Below are 25,327 nucleotides of genomic sequence, written 5' to 3' on the forward strand. Positions count from 1 at the left end.
AGAAATCTTACTGAGTAAATAAACACGTTATGTTTTAGTTACTATTTTCTTAATATACGTTTCTTCTTTCACTTATAAAGAATTGTTGATAAGTCAAAAATAAACATAAGAATCAACAAAATTGACTAAGTTCATGAAAGTATTTACTAATCAAAACGCGGTTTGATATTTACAATAGAAGACAATAAAATTCATAAACTTTATGGTCTTTATAACTTAAACTTCATCTTATGTATGAAAAATGATGTATGAAAATGTCATCGAATTTTATTTTGTAATTTTAACGCGCCTTGTTGATGAGCGTTCTTATAAAGAAAATATAAAAAGACTTAATTTTCGTATTCTATTTTCATGGATCGTATTTTTCTACAAGCATATTAACTTTATAAACATAATCAGGGCTGTCCCGAACGGGAAGTGTAGGGAGTGTTTTCCCCCTCCCTCAATAAAAAAAGCAAATGTCAAATATCGAGAGCCTCTTTTTTTTTGCGTCTCATTGGCAAAAAACTCATACGAAACCCCCATCCCCCCATGAGAGACTTCTACAGGACGGCCCTGAAAAAAGTAATTATTGTTTTGGAATATACACCGGGCCAAATTAAGGCATGAGCTCCTAGCTGATGATGCTTTTCAGCTCGTAGTATTCCTCAGTTTTATTAAGTTCAACAAACATAATCAGGTAAAAATAAAAATAAAAAGCTTAATATTTTGATTTACAAACATTCCAAGTCGACCATCAGAACATGTATAATATCATCTTTTAAGATGGCACTGAAGTTATCTTTTTTTTAATGTTTTGACTAAACTGTTTATTGGATATTACTAATGGCATCTAACTGTTTTGAAGAGTCTTCATTTTCTGAACTGAAGAGAATCACAATTGATCAATAAAAAGTTTTTACTTGCTGTGTATTGAATTGGTTGTGATAAGAGGAAGAAAGTTTAACGACATTGTTTGTGGTATTGCAGAACAAAAATCAAGGAAGGAGCTCTTCTGAACTTTATGGAAGAAATGAAACCTTGCGGTTATTTTTTCATAAACTTGCTAATAGAAACAGCTGATAAATATATTGTCATTAAAGTGAAAAAATTTTATTTTTTAAATATAAAATTATGTCTTGTGAGTACGATTTGCCCGCAACAAGGGCCCAGATCTAAGGATGACATGGGGCTCTTTAGTGTATAAGTCAGTCGCTGATTAAATAAAAGTTCAACTGAACGTTTTTTAGTTTTTTAATTTACAAGTTTCTTCTTGAGAAGTAATAAAGTTAGTCAGGCCCGTCAAAATAAATCGTAAATAATATAAAATAGTATTAATTGATATTGATTTCATTGGCCATAAGTATTTTCTGTTTCTGTTTTTATTGTTAATATTTTTTTTTTTACCAGTATTGTCTATTATCAATTAGGTAAATTAATAAATCTTTGAAAAGTTTGAGCACATGTGATCAAACATTTGAAAGACTTTATAATAGCTTTAACTGCAGTAAGCTAAAAGTAACTACATCATTGCAGTAAGTCAAAAACCCAGAAAACATTTAATTTGATAATAAATAAATCGGAAATGGTTCAATAGTGCAAATCGAAACCTACAATAAAAGTTTCATCGGGTTGATAGTGAAACTGGTAACAATAAAAATTTTTTAGTGCTGATAATAAAAACTCTATTGAGCCAATTGTAAGTCTGATTTAAAGCTAATAAAATTTGAGTCAAATTTTAAACGATAAAAAAAAAATCTAATAACTAATATGACTCCTTTCAGCATCAAGAAAAAAGATTTTTAAGTTTTCTCCTAACTCGGTGCTCACTACTGGTCAAATCGCTTTATGTATATTATTTTCTAGCACAGAATAACAGAATCTTAGGTGATCATTTAAGTCTTGGGCGTTTTTGTGAAATTATTTACCAAAATCAATGAAATATAGTAAAAGCATTTTCTAAGGTTTCTTATATAACAGCGCAGAACAAGAAATCTCACTCATCGCCAAGAAGTTATACTTTTTTGTACAAAATAAATTTAGTAAAGACTCTCCCTCTTCTTTAGTTATAAATATTAATTAAAAAAAAAGCAAATAAACAAGAAAGAGAAAAAAAGGAGAAGAAAAACAACTATTTTATTTATCTTCTTCTTATTATTATTATTATTTTGATTTTTAGTATTTCAGAAAAGTTAATTATTTTTTGAAAAATAAAACAATTACTCACTTGGAAGCCCATTTTAAAACAAAAATACCTATTTCTTTTATTAAGGAGGAATTTTTAAAATGTTTTTACAAAAAACTTTGTTGTTAGTTTCATTTTACGCATTAAAAACTTTTTTGTATTTACGGGATGTCATTTTACGAATGAGCCTTAAAATGATGCTAGTGGGCAATGTTACAATGGCAAAGGTTCCGGTATAAAAAATGGGGTGGCGACAATAATCAAAACACTAAATAGAAAATTTCTATTTAGGCATTATTGCAAACTTGTTTTGATTCTTGCTATATGAGATTTGTTAAACTACATTGTTAGAATCTTCATTGTCATGTCAGAAATCTTTTGAACAATAGAAAAAATTTGTAAACGTGTCAGAAAATCTCCAAAAAATGAAACTAACCTGAAAAATCTCTGTGAAAAAATCGTATTTCTTTTACTTTAAAAGTAAAAGAAATAAAATTTTCTCTTTTTGATTTTCTTATTTTGCAAAATAGTTCAGTTATGTGATACTTATAAAAGTATAGCAAATTTTTTTAGAACTCCCAGCAATAAATTGGCAGAAATCTGAGAGCTTCATGAATATTGTTATATTTTTATCTCTTTAATCTTTTCTTTTTTTTTGTAAAAAGGCCAGCTGTTGGCTGGACCTTTACAGAAAAAAGAGCTCATTTCATTAAAGTTGGTTTTGCAAATTATTTGCCATTTGCAAAGTATTTGCTTTTCTAATTATTTTCCGTAACTTTTTTTTATCATAATTTAGGTAAATCATTGGTGAATTTTTTAACTTTTGCTGTGATACACATGTGACCCAGCCGTTCCTTTATGCCAAGCGTAATTTTTAATTTTATTTTTTTATTTTTTGCTACGAGGAGCAAACGTTTTATAATAAACTATAAAGCGCTAAATATGTATGACATTTTTGAACATATTATGTCAGATAAAGTTTGTTTTTCTGCATGTCAACAGTAAAAAACTTCTGACGTTTCTTTTCAAAAAAAGTTTTTGCAGGCTTTTATAGCCTCAAAAATAATTCATTGTGAATTTTCCATTGCAAACAGAAATTATTGTCAAGTTTGATGTTTTTATTTGGAGCATGGTGACGCCTATAGCGTAATTTTCTTGGATAAAATTTTAAATGTGCTCAAGAATTTTGTCATTTTTTTTTTATGTGAGCTGTTTTCTTATCTTATTAACAGGTGGAGTTATGGCATTTTTAAGGTTACTGGTGAGAGTATAATGCATAAACTTATTGTTAGTTTTTTTTTGAAATCAAAAGTCGTAAGAAAAAAGCTTATATATACCCAATGGCGGAGTTACCCACCGGCCAAGTGACTGATGAATTAATTTAAAAGTATATATATATACCAGGCAAAAAAATATACATTTATGCATTTAACATAGTTATCTGCGTTTTTTTAAATTCTAGTATTGAATCCCAACTTGATTGTGTATGTTAGAAACTAGACCGACTTCAGTGGCTTAGTTAGGAATTGAGCCCTAAGACATAATCATCCACAGGCTTCCTAATACTTAATATAAATTCCAATTTGGTAACTTGTTTTCTACAATAATTTTAGGTTTTGTATAGCGTAACAAGCATAATATGTTATTAAAAGTTAATTTGAACTCACTTGGCATTGTGCTCGATTATCACTGTATGTCAATCAGTAACTTTGTGAGCAGTTTTCAAACATTTTCTGAGTGTGTTTTTGCTTGTTTTGTCACAACAAAATTCATTAGTTTAAAACTGTTTGTAAAGATTTACAGACAACATAAGGTAGACATAGAATAAAATCAAGCCCGAAGCCACATTTTTTCTTACTCTATTGTAAAAAAAAATGTGGCTATTATTATGATGGCCACATTTTTTCTAACAATAATTAATAATATTTTTGACAAAAACCGATAACATTTTCTGACAATGCCGAAACATTTTCTGACAATACCGACAACATTTTCTGACAATAACCGATAATATTTTCTGACAATTACCGATAACATTTCTGACAATAAGCGATAATATTTTCTGACAACACTTTTACAAGGTACTTGTTTTACTGAACGGACTATTTTCATTTCCTAAATAATAGTTTTTTCTTTTCTTGTACTTTGGTACTAAATCATTGTTTCTTCGGTTATGTAATTTAGGCGTAAGCTTTTCCATTTATATCTAAAATAGACAGTGTATCACTCGTTATCTAGGCTAATGTCGCTAGGGTTAGGTAAGTTTGTACAATTTTCTCTAATTTCACTCAGTAAAAATTCGGTTTCTTGGGAAATAATGTTTTCATCATTTTTAGTTTTACTATTCTGCAACGAATTTTGTTGTTGTTATTGTTGTTGTTTAGGTGCCCCAAAAAGACCTAACGGTCTTGTCACAGAGCACCGCGAAAGTGCATCTAACTAGGAAGTTAACGCCTCCTTCCTTATCGTGACGCAAAAACGTGTCCAGAGTTCGTTTTGAACCTGGATCTCCTAATTTTTAAGCAAGCACTCTAACCACTGCACTACTGCCGCTCAAAATGAGCCACCGCCGCATTTTTATTATCTAGGTTATAATTTTTAAAATTATTTCTATCTTGTAAGAAACCCTTTACTTGTTCATAAACGTCATTTTTTAGTACATTAACGTCCAATTTGCAGTTATTCAGAAATTGTTTTGTACAAGCTAAAATCTAGGTTTTTATAACCTGCGCAAACTTGTATTGTACAATAACATTAATTTCAAAGTTAAAACTATTACAATTATCAAACAAAATTATAACAGATGACTCAAAGTTACAAAGGATGGCTCAGACCTAGTGTAACTTTAACTTTAGTTTCTACTGAATGTTTCAATGTTATTTGCCTGCTATCTTGTTCAACGCTCTTTTTGCTTTCAAGAGCAAAGTTCACTAAATCTTTTGAACAATTTGAAAAAGCAGTGAACTTTAAAAGACTCATTTACTTATATATATTACACTTAGCATAAAACCTTATTTTATACTGTTATTTAGGTGCCCCAAGAAGACCTAACGGTCTTGTCACAGAGCACCGCGGATGAGCATTTAACCAGAAAGTTCACGCCTCCTTCCTTACCGTGACGCGAAATTATGTCCAATATGTCACATCAGCCATTTTTTCATATCTGCTAAGCAAAATTTCCCCATTTAAACCCATGTTAAGTAAAAAATGCAGTATATACTGCGGAATTACTGCGCTGTTTTTTTGGATAAACCACGTTAAGTATATATGCAGAGTGTCTAGTGAAAGTTACTGCATTCTTGATTAGAACCTTGGAAATACGGCAGTATTTCCTAGCTTACGGGCACAGGGGCGGATCTAAGGGGTATTTTGCGATGCCCAGGATTCACCCATAATATATTTTATAACTTTCAAAAAAACCTCGTGATAACTTTAAAAAAAGTCAAATAAACTTGTAGTATACAAGTATATATATATATAGGAAATGAATAAAAAAAATATCTACGGCTTTAATGCTTTGAGGAATTTCAGCAAAACAAAACAAAAAATCTCTTATGCTTGAAAAAATGCTTTGACACATATCGTCCCCTGAGTATTATCTTGTTTGTATCTGCAAATGTAATAAATAAAATGTTTTATCTAATATATAAAATAAATACAAAAAAATTTTTATATAAATAAATACAATGTTCTATGTAATATAATATATTACATTATATCAGGTAGAACATTGCATTTATATAGTAAACAGAACTGAGAGAACCGATTTAATCAAACGTTTATATAGTGGTTTTGCTCCCCATTTGTTTCAGGGTTTATTTAACCTGATTTTACGGTAAAGAGTAAAAAAAATTTACAGGAACGTTTGATCAAAAGGGTTTTCTCGGTTCCATTAATGTATAAAAATGAATCATATATTCCGAATAAAGCCTTAATTATTTGAATAAAGACTTCAAACTGAGCTAAACTTATCGGAAATAGTTAAAATACTTAACCTAAGCGTATATAATAATTCTGATTAAACTTAGTTTATTTTCATTTGCAATTATGGACTCATTAGTATCTAATGTCATTAAAGTCATCCATTTGCATAATATTAAAACAAACAAGGCAAAGCTTTGTATTAATCTTAAAGTGTTAAATAAAACATTTCCTGTTATAAACAAGAATCTTCTCTCTTTAAGAAGCTTTCACTCCAATGCAAAAAGAAAATAAAGGTTATATTGCTTTGAAGTATGAGTTCAAATACGTTTGTTTCGTTTTAGTTTTTTTACAGCGTATTATTTCTTGTATCTATATCTAAGTATTTATATCTAAGTATATATATATTTATGCACCTATTTATCTGTATATATAATTTATTATAATACAATATATAATAATTATGTATATATATATATATATATATATATACATGGGCGCGGGAAGGATTTTTTGATGTTTCAAATAAGACACTTTCACACATTGTGCAAACTCCAAACTCAATTATATTCATACATATGCCAAATGAGGAGCCCTTGCTAAAATTTGGGATGGTGGAGACCTGGGAACAAAAAAGCCCTAAAGCGTCTGCCCCCTTGCTCAAACGTGAGGGCACTAATGAAGTAAAATTTTCAACTTTACTATCGTAAACTATATTTAAATTTATTTACAGATTTTAAATTTCGTAGAAAAATATTGTAAATTACAAAAGTTATGACCATTTTTCGATCTCCCCAAAATGAGGGGGTGTAAATTTTGTATAGTCATAACTTTTGTAATTTACAATAATTTTCTACGAAATTTAAAATCTGTTGATAAATTTAAATATAGTTTACAAAAGTAAAGTTACAAATTTTACTACATTAGTGCCCTCACGTTTGGACAGGGGGGCAGACGCTTTAGGGCTTTTTTGTTCCCAGGTCTCCGCCATCCCAAATTTTTGCAAGGGCTTCTCATTTGGCATATGTGTGAACATACTTGAGTTTGGAGTTTACACAATGTGTGAAAGTCTCTTATATGAAACATCAAAAAATCCTTCCGGCGCCTATGTATATATATATATATATATATATATTTATATATATATATATATATATATATATATATATATATATATATATATATATATATATATATATATATATATATATAAAACACAGTATATTTTATTAGGTCAATGGAAACTTGAAACTGTCTTTACAGTTCTGCTGCCCTATTGATTAATTCATCAGATGAAACACATAAGATTTTTTGACTCCTAACTTCGCTTGAGTTATTTGAGAAAGCAACGTTTCACTCAGCAATGATTTTGATTCAGGTAAAATCTAATGATTTTGATTCAGGTAAAATCTAAAAAAATTTCTTTACTCGCTAGTGTTTTTATGGCATGCGTTTCATTTGAGTCTTCTGATTACTTGAGAATATAAAGACATAATAATTACTGATCTTATAAAAAAAAGCCTATAATAGTTGTAGAAACAATAAATTTGCTTCTTTTCTTTGTTTAATTGCATTGTCTACAGTATTAAATAAGCAGATTCAGTCTATATATCCTGAATTTGGCTGTTAGAAATATAAAAGTTGTTCTATGTATTTTTTCCACAAGTTAATCATAAAGCAAATAAAGACATTTTGAGCATTTTATGGTGAGAACACCAATTGTTCTTCTATTTCCATAGAACAATAGGGACAAATTTTCTCCCTATTGTTAAAAGAAAAGTATTATGTTTAAAGAAAAATTTCAAAAATGATTTAGAAAAAAAACTATGTTCAGTTATACTAAGTGTCATAATCTCTTGTTACTACTAAGGTTCTCAATTTAAATTCTCAACCTCCTAAAAATTTCTTTACTAAAATCACATGTTCAAATGTTAAGGTTATTCCTAATCCAATCTTGCCTTCTTGTGCTCCTTGTAAATCAGATCAGTCTTCAAGTCTTCCTTTTTATGATATTTCTACTTACTATGAGCGAGAGAGACATTTAAATGCTGGCAAAGATGATTCTTTATTGTTGGATCTAGTTAGAAAAGTATTTATTCCAAACTCATCTTTAGTTTTTCCTGTTTCTGGTGAGAAAAAAAAATATTCGTGGTTAGCTTATTCACAGATTGAAGTTGGAGCCTACTGTCTTCCATGTACACTGTCGTAATATTCAAACTGTACATCTATAATAAATTTTATTCGAAAACCTTTTACAATATGGGGTAATGCAACTCGTGTTTATACAGGTCACAATAATAGTTGTCGACTTCACCAAATGTCTATGGATTGTCTTATTATGTTGCATTCTATATCTAATTCAAAACAAAATCTTATTGAAGTTGACATTGATATTATAAAAAGAAATTTATTTTAAGTAATCGAAATAAACTAATTCCAATCATAAAAACAATTCTTTTTTTCGGTCGGAATGATATTGCTTTTCGAGGTCATCGGGATGACAGTAAATATCATCCAGATAATGGAGAAACATTTAAAGACAATATTGGTATTGGTAATTTTTTAAAACTTTAGAAGTTCTTAAGCAACATACTCGTTCTGCTCCTAAAAATGTAACATATATATCTAAAACTTCTCAAAACCAACTTATCGAATGCCGTTGAAAAGCAATTGAAGAAGTTTTGGTTAACAAAATTAAAAAGTCAGCCTATTTTTCTATATTGTGTGATGAAGCCACTGGTTTTTCTAATGCTGAACAGCTCTTGTAATAAGATATATTGACTGTGAAAACAGTGTTTGTGAAGACTTTCTGCAATTTATTCAATGTAAATCAGATACAACTGGTCATAAACTTGTCCAAAACTTGTTTTTGAGATTGATGATCTTGGTCTTACTATCCAAAAATGTAGAGGTCAAGAACATGATGGTGGAGAAGCAATGTCTGGAAAATTAAGAGGTCTATCAACTAGAATTAAATTTATAAACTCAAAGACACTATTTATTCTCTGTGCGTACTATAAACTTAATTCACTTTTTAATAAATCATGCAATGTTCAGAGTACTGGAAATGTTCTTGATCAAATTAAAGATATATCTTACTTTTTTCACTTATCTCCCAAACGTGCAAGCTGTCTCAATAAGTTTATTATTTCAGGTCAAGCAAAATTGATTGATACACGTAGAATCAGATGGATTCAGAAACTTAAAGGTCTAGATATTTTTTTGACAACTACATTTCAGTTTTTCATTCAATGGAAGAAATGTCATGCAATGAAAGTAAGAACTATAATATTGATACATCTTCCAATGCTTCATGTTTTTTAAATCTCACAACAAATTTTTCCTTTATTCTAAGCTTAGTTTTAACAAAACAATTTATGTCATCTCTGTTGTCCTACAAACTAAAATATTTGATATATCACAACAGTGTAATGAAATTAAGTGTTTAAAAACAAAAAATTTGGATCTGAAAAAAAACGTTGATGTCTATCATACTGGCTGGTATTGCTCTTGATCTAGCTAAGATTCTTGATGTTCCAGAAGTTAAACCAAGATTGTGTGGCAGACAAATATATAGAGATAACTACCCTACAAACACTATTTCAGATTATTATAAAACTGCATTACATATCCTCTTCTAGATCATTTAATTGATGAACTAGAAGGTAGATTTAATGATAGTGAGATGGTTGTTTACAAAGTATTCCTGCAGCTGTTGTAAAAAAAAAATAAAGAAAAAAATTTGTGGAAGTTAGATTTTTCTGAATTTTTGCATTTTTATATAACAGATATGCCTCATCCTAGAATGTGAACAATACCTATAATATATATATATAAAATGTAAATAATACCTATTACTACATGTGAACGCAGGCTAAAAACTTATTCACAAAGCCGCATGGCAGAGTCAAGATTTAATTCTTTAGTTTTGATGCGAATTCATCAAGAAATAGTTTCTGATATTGAAAGGGTTTTAAATATATTTTCTGTTTCAGGGGAACGGCGTTTAGAATTGGTTCTTACCTAATTTATTATAGCGATTAGTTACTTTTTTGATTATTGACTTGACTATATTATGTATATATATATATATATATATATATATATATATATATATATATATATATATATATATATATATATATATTTATATATTGTTTTCAATATATATATATATATATATATATATATATATATATATATATATATATATATATTGTTTTCAATATATATATATATATATATATATATATATATATATATATATATATATTGTTTTCAATATATATATATATATATATATATATATATATATATATATATATATATTGTTTTCAATATATATATATATATATATATATATATATATATATATATATATATATATATATATATATATATATATATATATATATATATATATATATATATTGAAAACAATAAGTACTCTTGTGTGATTAATACACAGGAGGAGGCGTTTATTAAATATCGTAAAATTTTATCACCCAAGCTTAATAAGACTTATAACAAGTAAAAATTAATAAACGAGGGGTGTTTATTAATTTTAATTTATTACCAACAAAAAAGCTCAAAACTAAAAAAAATCAGTATTAACTGGTCATACATCAATATCAGTCGCCGATAAGAATAAAAGAATTCAGTATAATTAGGCTTTAAAAATCTTCAATCTATAAAAAATCTCGTATATCTCGATTTAATGAAAATTAACTTTTGGTTTATTCCTCACCGTAGTATAAGAAGCTTAACTAAAATTCCCACTTCTATTTTTATTCCCCTTCTCCCTATTCACCTCTTTTGTATTAAGCACGCAAGAGTAAAAAACCTCTGACCCACTGTACGTTGGTTGGACAAGGTTTTTACGGACTTTTTACTATATTAGGAGGATAGCAAATAAACCTTTCTTTCTTTTTTTTAACGTGTGAATAAAAATATTTATATACTTGTTTTTTATTTATTTATGTATTTTTATGCATCAAACAAAAAAAGAATACATAAACAAATAAAAAAATAATAATATAAACAATTTGAATTAAACATTAAAAAAAAAAATTAAAAGATTTTTTTAAATTCTTCCAACTTAAAAAATTTCAGTTAGTCAAATTAACGCGACGAACTCACTTTGAGAGCGGGACGTTGCGGCGTTCTACGGTTTGTTATTAATAACTAATCCATTCATTGAGTTGATATTTTTTGTAAGAATCAAGAAAAAGACAGTAATGGTCCGAGACCAAGACCAATACTTTAGGCTTTCAAAACTAAGGCCAAGACTTTAGGCTTCAAGCCCAAGACCAAGACAGTTAAATATGTCTCGAGGCGTCTCGAGACCAAGACTTTGGTCTCGAGACCTGCATCACTGCATACTCCGCATGTAAATTACATGTAGTTCATTTTGATTCTAGTTCATTTGCATTACACGTGCATTACGCATTTGCATTACACATGCATTATATGCATGTAAATTACGAACGGAATATATAGTTTATTACATTACTTGACATGTAATTATTATAATATCTCATGCGGAGTAATGTAGTTACGTAGTAATGTTTAACAAATTAGATATAATTTAATTTGCATAAACGAATTGCTTCAGTTATTCATGTAACTTTTAAACTAAAATATTTTCAGTTATTCCATAACCTTCTAACATTTTAAAAAGGGTTTCTTGATCAATAGTATTAGAAGATTTCGATCAATGAAAACAGCTAAAGCAAATAGAGAATCTTCGAATGAGTCAGAAGTATTTCCTAGCAGTTGAAGAACCACGGGTTCTGTGGAATTGTTATTTTGGAAGCCATATTGGTTGTTGTATAATAAATTGTTTATATAATTAGCTGATTATATATTTTGTTGTCCAAAATTCTTTCAAAACCTTTGGAGAATACAGAAAGAAGTGATATTGGACAATAATTACTGATGTTCGTAATGTCACCGTTTTTAATATTACAACTTTCGCTATTCTTAGATCTTGCGGAAAATTTTTTTGTTCTTTTGTAGCAGAAAAAAAAATTTTTTATGCCACAAAGGGTCCACGGCTTTGTTAAACTAAAATATTTTAAAGTCATTTTCAAACTCTTTTTGTGCATTATCTATATCTAGAATACAAATATGCAATATGCAAAAAAACGTGTTTTTTTGGGTTTTTTGGGGGTTTTTTTGGAGTTTTTTTGGCTTTTACAGATCCTTTTAGTGTTTTTGTTTACTTACTTTTAACTTTTTTTTTTAAATTTTTCCAACTTATCTAAAATGTTTCTATTTAGTTTTGTTTGAGTATTTTAGATCCTATATTAGATTATATTAAAATTTATTATAAAATCTATTTTTATTAAAGCGTGAACAGAGTTCACAAAAAAGTTAAATTAATGATTTTTTTATTGCTAAAATAGTTAACAAACTATTTGTTCTTTTCAAAATTTGAATTCAAAAATTGATAAGAAACAATTTTATTTTAAGTTTTTTTATCTAAAACTCATCTACAGAAGAATCTTGACTAGAAAACTCTGATTCTTGGTCAAGTGACTCAAATTCTTTTTCAGGTGACTCTACATCTGAAACATTTATTAATTTGTGAGATTTATCTGAAATATTTATTGGTTCTTTAGGCAGATATGGTTGTTGTGTTGCACACATATCCATTGCTTCAAGTTTTAAATTTTGCAATACAAACATTAATTTTGCTGCTCTTTCATTTGTTAATCTGTTTCTTTTGTCACTGTGAATATTTGCATAACTGCTAAAATTTCTTTCGCAAGCAGCACTTGTTGCAGGAGGCTAAAGAATTTTTGCTGCTACTTTTGATAATTCAGTAGATGAACATAATTCCTTCCACCAGTTTGGACCAAACGTTAGGTCAATCGCTGTCCATATAAAATTTTTTGAAAAACTCCTCCTTTACATTGGTAATTTGCTAAATCAGCCATCAAAATATCTATTTTGGTATTAGGTGAACTACAGCAATCGAATATATTACTTCACATGCATCAATCTGTTAAAATTTTTTAGATATTGCATTAATGGTTTTACTTAGTTTAATAAAAATAAACAAAAGTTAGAAATAATTTAACCTTTTGTTCCCCATTTAAATGTCTTCCTTGATATTTAGGGTCAAGTAGATTAGAAACCATATGAATTTTTGTTAAGAAATTTTTTTTTTCTTTTAGCAAATTTAGTTCTTTCATTTCTACTTCCTCTTTTTTTGTTAAAGGACTGCTTACTATGTTTTGATTAATATTATTTTCTAAATTATACAAGATTTCACCTACAGACAACAGCGTTGGGCTGTCGGCTTCTGTTATCTTGATTGCATCAGCTATTGGTGCTAGCAGCTTTAAAAATCCTTGAACCTTATCCAAAAAAATATCTGATAACAAGCTTTTTTTTGTTGTAGAATTCAATACACATCGTTCAGTGATGGCCAAAGATTTTAAAGATTATTTATTTTCTGTATACTCTCAAGCCACGCCATCGTGGAACCCCATCTATCAATAAACAGATTTTATTCACATATCCTAGTTTAATAATATAAAATTAGAAATAAAATAGATTACTATATAAAACTATGTTTTAATTAATTGTATAAAAATAACAATACCTGGTCTTTACCAGTAGTCTTAATGAAATGTTTGAATCAACTGTTGATTTTTAAATTTCTTTAAATTTTGTACCTATTATGTGTGAGTTTTTTTATTTCCTTTACAATATCTGTTGCTTGTGACATTAACACACAAAGAGTAGGTATTTTTATAAAATCATTAAAAAGCGAAATGAGACCATGCTGTTCAGTTATATAATTAGAAAAAGTTTTAAACGTGAAGAACTAAGTTACGAGTTGGGAGAGACTTAAAAACAATTTCATTAAAAAATGTATTCATTATTTATTCTTAAAAATAAATATATATTAATGTAAATTTTACCTGACGCAGTGATTTCCATAAAAAGGCAATTATGAAGGAAACGTCAACACAAAGTTGATAACTACTTAATTTCTGCGAAATAGTTCTGTAAATAGTTTTCAAGTTATAATTTTTAAATTATTTGCATAAATTAGTATTTTTGTTTAAATTTATTAAACTAATACTCACCTAATATTACTCCATCCATCACGCATAAGTCCTACAGAATCTGCTATTGCAATTTATTCTTTAACATTGCTTGATATTCTATTGAATTCCTTATCCAAAAGTGTGTTTGACACTTCATACCTTGATGGGAACTGATAAGCTGGGCGTAAGTTATTTAAAAAGGTTTTTCAATATTTATTATCAACTAAACTCATGGGTGACCCACTTGCGTAAATAGCTCTAGATAGATGTGCATCAATTGATTCCTATGACATTATTAATCTTAGATAAACAATTAAAAACAAATATACTATACAAAAAAAAAATGTTGATACCTTTTCACATTGTTTCATGCTATCAAACATTGAACAGGATTTACCACATTTAGAAACTGGTTCTGAATGTTTTAAAGGGTCTGAAATGAGGTTTTTAAATTTGCATGTTGCTTTTCTTTGTGTTGTTTCTGTTATGATTTTTTTTGACATGACTGTGTGATCATTTAAAAAATTTTATTTGACTTCAACTGGACATTTTCTACAATTCTTAATATGCATTGCCATTCGTGTTCCACTTTTCGACATAACATAATTACAAAAAGAACATTGAACTCTTTCCATTTTGCTCACCTGGCTTGCTGGCTTAAATAAAATGCTCACAGATGTTTTCTTTCTAACCCCAGTGTGGCCACAGACTACTCTATTATTATTACTCATTACTATGTTCTAATCGAACAACTAAATGATGTGACTATTTTGATTAGAAATCTGCTCAATTAATGCTTACTTATAATGGCTATATTCTAAAATAGTTTCATAATTCAGTTATATTATTAAAAAAACTAATGATAATAATTGAATTACTAAAAATTTACTTTACTACAAATTAAGATAAACTGGTACATTAAGATTTTCAAAACAACAATATATCATCATTAATAATCTTATGTTTTAAAACAGTTACCATAAAGGTATATAATTAAAAAATAAAAATACTACAATACAATTATGCAATATTATTTATAACATTATTGAAAATACTATTTCCACTTTCTGAAATTAAATGTTGACTAACTTAATTTATTTTCAATTGCAGAAATAAGATAAAAAAACAAAAAGCATAAAATAAGATAGCAAAATTTAAAAAAAAATTAAAACTATACAAAACTTATAAATTTTGCATTGCAGTGTTATTTTATTTATAAATTAAAAAACATCATTTATAAATTAAAAAAGTTCTCATTCATTCTACAAATTACAAAAATTAGTTTTCATTCATTCTGTTGAAAAATTTGTTTTTAATGTTAAGGAAAATTTGTTTTGAACTCAAAAAACATATCAACATAAAAAAAAAGAAGATAAAGTCTCTTTTACTTATGATGTCTTTGTATTTTATAAGAAAAATGTTTCTTAAAATAATTTTTTCAGTTTTATTTAAGCTTATTATAAGTAAGTCATTAAAGAACAATTATTAAACTTATTTGATGAACATTTGAAGAATTGTAAAACAAGACAGATAAATGGTATGTTAAATAGGAGAATGACAAAGTCTTTTAATAAAAATCACCTAAAAACACACTTTTGAGGTGATATTTATTTAAATTTTAAAGTAGTTAGTTAAAAAGATACAAAAAAAAATTGTGGGGATCTGCTACTTTAAAAACTTCAAAATCGACTCACATCTCTATATATGAAAAAATATATTTTTGCGCATTATCTATACCTGAATTTAATGCTTAGTTTTCCTTATAAAATGCGTATGATGCATTCAATGCTTGTTTTTTTTTATTCGCAGCAGTGGCGCATTGGTTAGTAAACGACATTCTAAGGCGTGAACTTTCTAGTTAAATGCTAGACGATGTTTCGTCTGACTTTTTTTTCCCGTGAACTTTGGGAAGTCAGACGAGAAAACTTTGGTTTTTGCGCTAATGCAATTTATCATCTACCGGAACAAATATGTTCCTGCGGCTTTGCTCTGATCTTTATGAAATATCGTAATGTTTCGGGGTGTTTTATTTTAAAAATGCGCTAAAATTTATTTTTTTTATTAATTATCAGTGCTATTCAGAAGAATTTTGACAAGCGAAAAAAATAACTTAGAGTATGCTTTTAAATAGTTTGTGAGTTATTTTGTATTAAATCTTTGAAGGATTACCAAAAATAATCTTTAATAGCTCTCAGCAATTGCGTTGATTGTTTCGTTTACCAACCAACAGGCAATGAAAAATCAATTGTGTTTCAATGTCAACCCTTTTTTACCTTCACTTTAAATTTGTTAAGAGAAAGACAAACACCTGATATTATTTGATATGAATATGTATTAAGATGTGCAATAATAAAGTTTTAGTTATTTCTCCGCTTTTGAGTTGAATGAAAGATCAAGAAAACAAATTAATTAAAATCAAATCAAATCAAATTTATTCTGAATAAAAGATCTTACATCAAGGATATTTACAAATAGTAATGATACTAATCTCAAGTAAACACCTATCAAATTTAATTATAATAAATAGTGATAATAAAAGGAAAAGTAAAGTTAGATAAAAGGTGATAATTGTAAGAAAAGGAAGAAATAATAGTAACTGTAAAAGTTATATAACGATGTTAACCAAAAAAATAATACGAACAACAATAATATAAATAATAACTATAAATAAAAATAATTTCAGTAATAATAACAGGTTAATAATAATTTTAGTAATAATATAAAAATAATATTAGTAATAACTGATATTATAATAATATAAAGTAAATGCAAATTAAATTGATATTAATATAATAATAATAATAATAAAATATGAATGATAGTAGTAATTATTAGGAATATATTTATATAATGATATAAAACAATAATAATAAGGAACAACACTAGTATTTATCAAAATTTAACAATAAGAGTAATAATAATAATAATAAAAGTCATTACAAAAAGTGTATAACATATATAAATATATATATGTATACGCACACATTTATATATGTTTGTATGTGATACATGTATAAATACATACACACATATACATAAACACATACACATATACACACATACACTCACACATTTATATATATATATATATATATATATATATATATATATATATATATATATATATATGTATATATATATATATATATGTATATATATATATATATATATATATGTATATATATATATATATATATATATATATATATATATATATATATATATATATATACATACATACACATACATACACATGCATATATATATATATGTGTGTGTGTATGTATACATACACACACATACATGCATACACACATATACATATATACACACACACATACACACACAAAAAATACACACACATATACACACACACACACACACACACACACACATATATATATATATATACATACACACATACATACACACATACATATACATATGTATACATATACATATATACACATATACATACATACATATACTCACACATACACATATGCATATACACACACACATACACATATACATATAAACACACATATACATACAACATACATACCCATATACACATACATAAATACATACACATACACACATATATATATACATACATATATACACATACACACACACTCACATACATATATACAAATAGACCCATACCTACATACATATGTACACACACATATAGACGCACATATACATACATACACATATACATACACATATAGAATAATGTTATAATAATATTTATATCATATATAATAATACAAAAGCAATAATAATAATGACCCACAATAATTCCAACATTTTACAAGCAGTATCTCTCCAAAAAAAAAGCATGAAGACGGGTTTTAAATTGTGTAATAGAGTTTAGTGATTTAAGGTGAAGAGGTAATTTATTCCAAGATTTTGCGCATTGGTTTGTGATTGATTTATGACCGTACTTAACTGAAGAATGATTTGGGATAGATAATTTAAGGTTACATATACACACTTAGTAAAAAGGGAATCAAAGTAGCTTCTATAAAGCATAATCAACAAAGAAAAAATATTGAAGATGATCAAACAGAGGTAATAATTATCATTATTATACATTATTTTAGTTACCAAATAAAGTTTTTCATTTCTCTAGAGAAGGTCTAGTTTTTGCTTGGTAATTACCCTGAGAAATTGTACATTTTTTTCTGAATTATTGTTCATAATTTTTGGAATTTTGATTTCATTTTTCTGTAGAAAATATGTAAAATATTTTTTAGTGAATGAAAATAATTAATCATTTATTGAGAAATTTTTAATGCTAAATGCATTTGGATTGAAATTGCATTGAAGATTAGAAATGCATTATTATATTTCATTAATTCTAAATGTGTTAAGCATTTATTATGAAATATTATATTATTCTGATATTGAATTTAGATATATGATATTGAATTGAATTTGATATTGATTTGAACACATGCTTTTAATTGAACACATGCTTCAAGTAAATTTTTTTTTTGAATTATGGAGTGTTTTTTATTGTTTAAAAGTATACTGTTTTTTTTTAGATAAAATACAATGATACAAATGTAATATTTTGTTCACCTGAAGCCATTCTAACAACTTATAGATCAATTGTCAATGACTCTGCCTTTAATCAGAAACGTGTTGTAGTTGCAATTGATGAAACTCATTGTGCGAAAAAGTGATAAGTGATTTTGTTATATAGATAAATTTTCTACGTAATGTAAACATTGATATTTACAACCTTAATGTCAGAACTTCTTGTAATACATTAAATTAAAATTAAAAAAATTTTACTCATTAAAAGAAAAGATAAATATATTACCTATAGCATTATATGAGTAATATCTTGTGATTTACATGATTTTATTTATACCTTACTTGTCTGTGATTGTTATAGATGTTCAAGTACACAATCAGATGCATTTCGGTCTCATTATAATAGACTCTCGAATTGCTATCACTTGTCCCTAAAAGAATTCCAGTATTGGCATCAACAGCAACTGCAACTAAAAGTACTGCTGACTTTATGATAGATAATCTTTGTATGCATAATTTGGTTATTATATCATCTACACTAGAAAGAAGAAATATTAAATACAGCCTAATACAAATTGACTCTAAAGATCCAGAGAAATTTTTCTACCCAGTTGTTCAACATATTCTTTTGAATACTTATTCAGCTAAAAGAACTTTAGTCTTTTCTACAACTAGATTAATGTGAGATCAATTTATTGGTATTTTCACAAAGAACTAGGAGAAAAATATAAAATCTATCTTGATAGACCATATGGTCAATTTCATTCCAAAACAGATGATGATTTTAATGATGAAAAATATAATAATACAAAGATCAAGCTTCAATTTGTTTGTTCAAAAATATTTCTTGATCAAGCTTCATTTGTTTGTTCGAAAATATTCTACAATCTGTTTCTTCTGCTTTTGGTATAGATATCAATATTCTTTGTGAGTTTTCTTTAAGAATTTCACAACCTCTTGATATGGCATTTATATTTTTTTGTATTTTTGCTAATATTCTTTTTACATTTGTATAGCATGTTTTACAAATACAATGATAGTTATTTGAATAAGTTAGCTTTTCATTTATGATTTTTTCTATATTTAGGTCAGCCTCCGTTATTTTTCCCTTATTATCCCATAGATTAATTTTCATAGATCTATGAAAATTAATCTATGGATCATCATCTAATCATCATCATAGGATGAATACTTTTGCGTGATATCATGAAGATATAAAATCCACACGTTTAATGAAGGAGGTAAGAAAACCTCAGAAGGTTGTGACTTTTTTTTTGATTGAAAATTAAACAACTTATCATCCATTTAATAAAAATTGGATGCCATATTGCAATAAAAGAGTTCACCGAAACTTATGAGTATATATATAAAAAGCAAAACAAAATGTTTGAATTGAATAAATTAAATTTGAAGTTAATCCGACTTAATTTGGCCACTACTTATGAGTAAGAAAAAAAAATGAATTTATTATTATTTTTATAAATCTGCAATCAGAAAAAACTTTAATAATGTGTCTTTTTTAGTTTGAAAGTTAAAAACGTATCTTGAATTTGATAAAATTGTTGATTATTTTTCGAAAATAGTTGATAGTTGGTTTTTAAAAAGTTTATTACCCCCGTCCTTAAACCTGCTAAGCGTAAATATTTTTCGCCATTATTAATTTTTTTAAATAACCAAAGTTTTCTCGTCTGACTTCCCGAAGTTCACGGGAAAAAAAGTCAGACGAATTATCGTCTAGTTAAATGCTCTTCCGCGGTGTTCTGTGATAAGACCGTAAGGCACCTTAATAACCACAAAAGACTTCTTTTTTTTTTGAGGCTTTCAATAAGTTTGTCATAATTCTATTAAAATAACTTTTGTTTTAATTTGCTTTAGATTTAAATTAATTTTTTTTTTTTTTCATTTTAAAAGACTTTCCCAAACCCTTTGTAATTTATCGCGTTTTAATACTTTTAGCTTTAAAATTTCTATTGACTACATTAAAATTAAAGTTGTTTAAAGAAGAAAGTTGTAGACTAAGTTTACGTCATCAAAAGTGATAAATATTCCAATGATAATTAGAGATTATTGCACTTTTTTTTATGAAAATGGTGTTAGCATCCAAAAATGCACTTTTTTTAAGACTTTTTTTTCATAAGATATCAATTTTTTATTTATATTTATAGAGATAAAAAAAAAGTTAAATGGTCATATATCTCATTTTTTACTGCCTTTTTCAAAGATTTTTTAACATAAATATAAACGCCGTCCCTGCGCCTACTTATTTTTTGTACTTATGAAATTAAAGTAAAACCCAGCAGTTTGAAATTAATATATGAGTTTACGTCATCCAAATTGCACCAAGTTTTTATTACGCAAATTATATTAAAAAGATCTTGCAATATTTGCTTCGATAAAATTACTGAAATTTTTTTAATATTTGTTTAAACTACGTATTTTATGAGCAGTATTTTTATGCGAATCACGTTAACTTTATTTTCATCAAGTAATCCTTAAATTTCACAGGTATAAAAATATTTCCTTTTACAAGTTCCAACTTCGTTATAATAATTTTGATCAGGATTCATCATGAAGTAAAAATCATTAACTTGAAAAAAGTTGATTTAAAAATATTTGGTATGACTTAAATCCATTTTTGTTGTTAAAAAATCTGTAAAATTAAAGAACTTTTTTTTATAAAGTAATGATGATTAGTTGTAAATTAATTTAGAATACTCTTTTACTCTCAATTCTTTTGCGTTTTCTTCTTGACCCATCATACAGGGTAGAACGGGACTATTTAAATTAAGCATAAGCGTAAGTTAGGAAATTAAATTATGTCAAAAACTACGCATCACATGACAAAACATCAGATCGATGAAATTTACAGAATTAAAATGTTAACATAATGCGCACCAAAAGATTGCTGGAAAGCAATGAAATAAGATACACGGGTACTTTTTCGATTTTTGACCAAAAAAATAAAAATAAAAAAAATAATGTAACCAGGAAATCCATCAACAAATGATGTTGACTTTATATTACTATTAATCTATGGAGACGCTAAAGAACTGCATAGCTCCATTGTTAGACACGCTGGTTTATTGAAATGAATGGTGGCGTACAGTCAAAGCATGAATTAAAGAAAGAAAAAAAAAGATTTATTGCCCTTGATCACCAGAATTGAATCCAATCGAATCAATTTGAGCTTGGATGGATAAAGAATTAGCTAATGTCCGAATAAAGTCCATAAATAACCAAAAGCAATAAATAGATACCTTCAAATACTAGTTTTAATGTTTATTTTTGTTATGCCAGTTTTAATATATCGCAATATTCAATATTCAATATTATGTTTTTAGTGTATCATCAAAGATTCAAGATTTGTTTAGCAAATATTTTCCTCGCAAATAAGTAAAAAATAAGTTCAATGTCTTCTTTAGTATATATAGGTCACTTTAAATAAAAAGTCACTCTTTTGAACGCAGGCACAAAAATTCAATTGACGTGGTTTTTGAAATTTGGCATCCTAGCTATTATCCTTCGACAGATTAAAGCTTTTATACTTTGATCTGCTGTCTTTAATACACTTGCACGAATGAATAGTTAAGAACAAATATTCAAATTATACGAGTGGCGCGGTATTTTTTCTAGATTTTAACAACGGCAAAATAAAAATTCGTCAAAGTAAGCTGTTTCGACATCTTGTTAAACAAATATTTCAATAACGCAAAGCCTATTTATCATTATTTAAATAAAAAATCTGCAATAATTATTTTATTTAATTTTTTTAATTCGATATATTTATTATTGTATACAAGTAGGGCCAGCGCGAGTACGTGTCAAGTGGAGGGGGAAAGCGGCCTTAGGGTTTTTTGCTGACTAAAAAAATAGTTCCTCAGTTTGCCTACTAAATAGTCCAAGTCTCATTTTGCCAAATGAATTTTAAGAAAGGTTCCATTTTTCCGACTGAAAATACGAAATAGCCCCAACTTGCCGACTGATGATATAAAAGTTCATTGATTGGGGGATGGGGAGGGGATGTCACACACGCACACACAAAAAAAGTTGAAGTATTGTGAGAGTAATAATGTTTTGATGAACAGTTAAAAATGTTTTGATGAAGAAACAAAAATCTACAAAACTATAAAAGATTATATTGCTTCTATTTAAAATTTCTAAAAAAAACTCGAGGGTTTTTATACGGGTATCTGAAAGGAGTTTATTCAAACGTTTCATCGATCAATCATTTTTACAAAGAATGATATTGAATATTATTGATCTTGCGATTTTAATTATCATCTCTCCACAAAAATGTCAGTGTATATTTAAAACCAACTTTGATTGAACATAAAATATACATAATGCTAAAATATAAGAAATATATAGCATAAAAACTTTGTTTTACGTTTTCATGTATATTGTGGAAAACCTTTCCGAGCATAAAAAAAATCTACTTATCTTCTGCAAATTTTTGGCGCTTTTCTAAAATATTTTTTTTTATCAACTTTATCAGGATCAAAAAGATAATTATGGAATGGCATTTAAAGCATTGCTAATCAAATAAACACGTAAATTAGAATAACTACTCGAATATGACCGATGAAACAACTTTTTGTATTTAAGTAGTTATCAATAACATCGGTGTTGAACTTTTTTTTAAATTTGCTGATTAAACCATTTGTATTAAAATGACAAATATTTAATACGAAACGTTGTTTTGTATTAAATATTTGTTATTAGACTACAGAAACTATTGCAAACGTAATCAAATGACGCAATTAAGTAAACCAGTTTAAATTACTCAAAATTTGTTTCGTTTTTTATTTAGTTATGGTGAGTCTTTTTAATATATGATGACTTTTCAATTTTATTTAATAAACTTTTTTATTTTTTTATTTTAAAATAGTTCTAAATCATACAAAATATTTAGTATCTTATTACGTCATATGTATCAAATAAAACAAAATATTTATAGGGATTTTTAGATTCTGTTGAATTTCGTAACTAAAATAATTTTGTACATTTTAGGACTGCTGGATGTTCTTTTCGCTTCTGTGCTGCTGTCACCTTTTGTCGATAGCTGTTATAATTATTCTTGTAGTTTTCAATCTCTTGCTATTGCTCAAACAAAAGGAGAAATTAAAAAACACTGAAAATAACTACAAAACATTAAACAAGTTGTTAAAGAACGGTAGTATCTCAAAGATAGCCGAAAGTGAAATTTCTTCTAAAGTTGAAAGTCAAGGACATGTCTTTCGTATTGTAGAAAGAATAAGCGAACTAGAAGATATTATTACAAAACAAAGAATAAAGAATAACCGTCGTAAAAGTCTGTGTCATACAAAACGACAAAGTGTTTGCGAAGATAGTTTAGTTTTTCGTAGAAAATCACGAATTAACTCACCTAGTGAAAGTGAAGATCAGTTTTGATTACAGTTAGATATTGAAAAAATGAAAGACAAAAAAAGTTGAAGATTTATTTTGTATTAATGTCAAATATGGTGGAAATTCTTTATAAAAAAACTTTTAACAAAGAAAAAAACGAAAAAACTAATACATTTATAAACCTTTAAAAATTAAAATAAAAAAGGAAGAATATGTATGTTTATATAAAATGTAAGGTGAATTTTATTTAAAAATAAAATATATATAAGATTTATCAATATTTACCCAACCTGACTTGTCAAATATTAGCCTCTATCGTTTACTACAGTGATACTGTTTCCCATTCCTCGTTTACTACAGTGATACTGCTTCCCAATCCTCGTTATTTTTAAGATTAATTATTAAGATCAATTTCTCTTTTATTGTAAGTTTAGTTATAACAAAACAATTGATGGATTTTTTAATAAATTTTACATGATCATGAGTTTTAAATTTTTTAATCTAGTTTAAAATGAATTACGTATTTTTTTTTTTGTCCCACATTATGGGTGGTAGCACTAATTTATTAGGTTTTTTATTGGTCTCCTCTTATAACTTGTATTTTATGTTAAAAAGTTTCATTTGACGTATGCTCATTTGACGTATGTTCATTGAAAAGTTTTACAAATAACGCAAAGATAAGAAAACTTCTGCACTAACTTGTATTTAACAAATCTGGTTATGATGAAGCTGATCCTAGAATCTATTTATATCTTCAAATCTGCTTATGATGAAGCTGATTCTAAGATTTGGCAGATTTAGAACTTGACTGGGAATTTTATACAAACTTAGACTTTTAATATACTTTTCTAAGAGACGTTTAGACCAAATCATTGGATAAAAATAGTCTATTAATCAAATTTAGGTTTGTATTGTTTCTTGTAGTCTGCAACAATAATTCCAAAATCTTTTATAGTCTTTACGTTCGTGTCTTCAGGGCCTTTTTTTGAAATTATTTCAAAGAGTGGTAGGTAACATCTTTTATTTATGGCATGACCATGAATCATGTGGACGAATTGCGGCATATATAAAAAAATGCGGTAGTATAATACCTGCGGGGTAAGTCATAACTAGTCCCTAAAAATTGTGAAAATTGTAGATATATATTTCTTGAAAAAATATTTTTGGGTATATTTAACAATCGGCATATTAAAACTGTGATTTAAAATACAATAAGACTTTAATTTAATATTTTATTGTTCACTTGAGTTAAGTTTTTCCG

At 27.0% G+C, this 25,327-nt stretch overlaps 3 long non-coding RNA genes across 4 annotated transcripts; 2 read left to right on the forward strand and 1 right to left on the reverse strand.

The window, feature by feature from the left end:
• Positions 1-12,524: 12,524 nt before the first annotated feature.
• On the reverse strand, positions 12,525-15,227 carry LOC136088806 (uncharacterized). 2 transcript variants are annotated; one of them, XR_010642501.1, is made up of 5 exons: positions 14,502-15,227; positions 14,188-14,406; positions 14,020-14,104; positions 13,171-13,584; positions 12,525-13,091 (listed from the first exon to the last, which is right to left on the reverse strand). It is a non-coding gene; the product is annotated as an uncharacterized LOC136088806 (long non-coding RNA). The 2 variants fall into 2 exon arrangements; XR_010642500.1 differs by having other exon boundaries at positions 14,188-15,227.
• Positions 15,228-17,394: 2,167 nt separating this feature from the next.
• Positions 17,395-19,781, forward strand: LOC136088807 (uncharacterized). The gene is made up of 3 exons (XR_010642502.1): positions 17,395-18,228; positions 18,705-18,841; positions 19,061-19,781. It is a non-coding gene; the product is annotated as an uncharacterized LOC136088807 (long non-coding RNA).
• Positions 19,782-23,272: 3,491 nt separating this feature from the next.
• On the forward strand, positions 23,273-24,336 carry LOC100201478 (uncharacterized). The gene is made up of 2 exons (XR_010642503.1): positions 23,273-23,514; positions 23,710-24,336. It is a non-coding gene; the product is annotated as an uncharacterized LOC100201478 (long non-coding RNA).
• The last annotated feature ends 991 nt before the right edge of the window (positions 24,337-25,327 follow it).

Source organism: Hydra vulgaris, chromosome 12 (assembly GCF_038396675.1).
Source record: "Hydra vulgaris chromosome 12, alternate assembly HydraT2T_AEP".
Taxonomy (NCBI): domain Eukaryota; kingdom Metazoa; phylum Cnidaria; class Hydrozoa; order Anthoathecata; family Hydridae; genus Hydra; species Hydra vulgaris.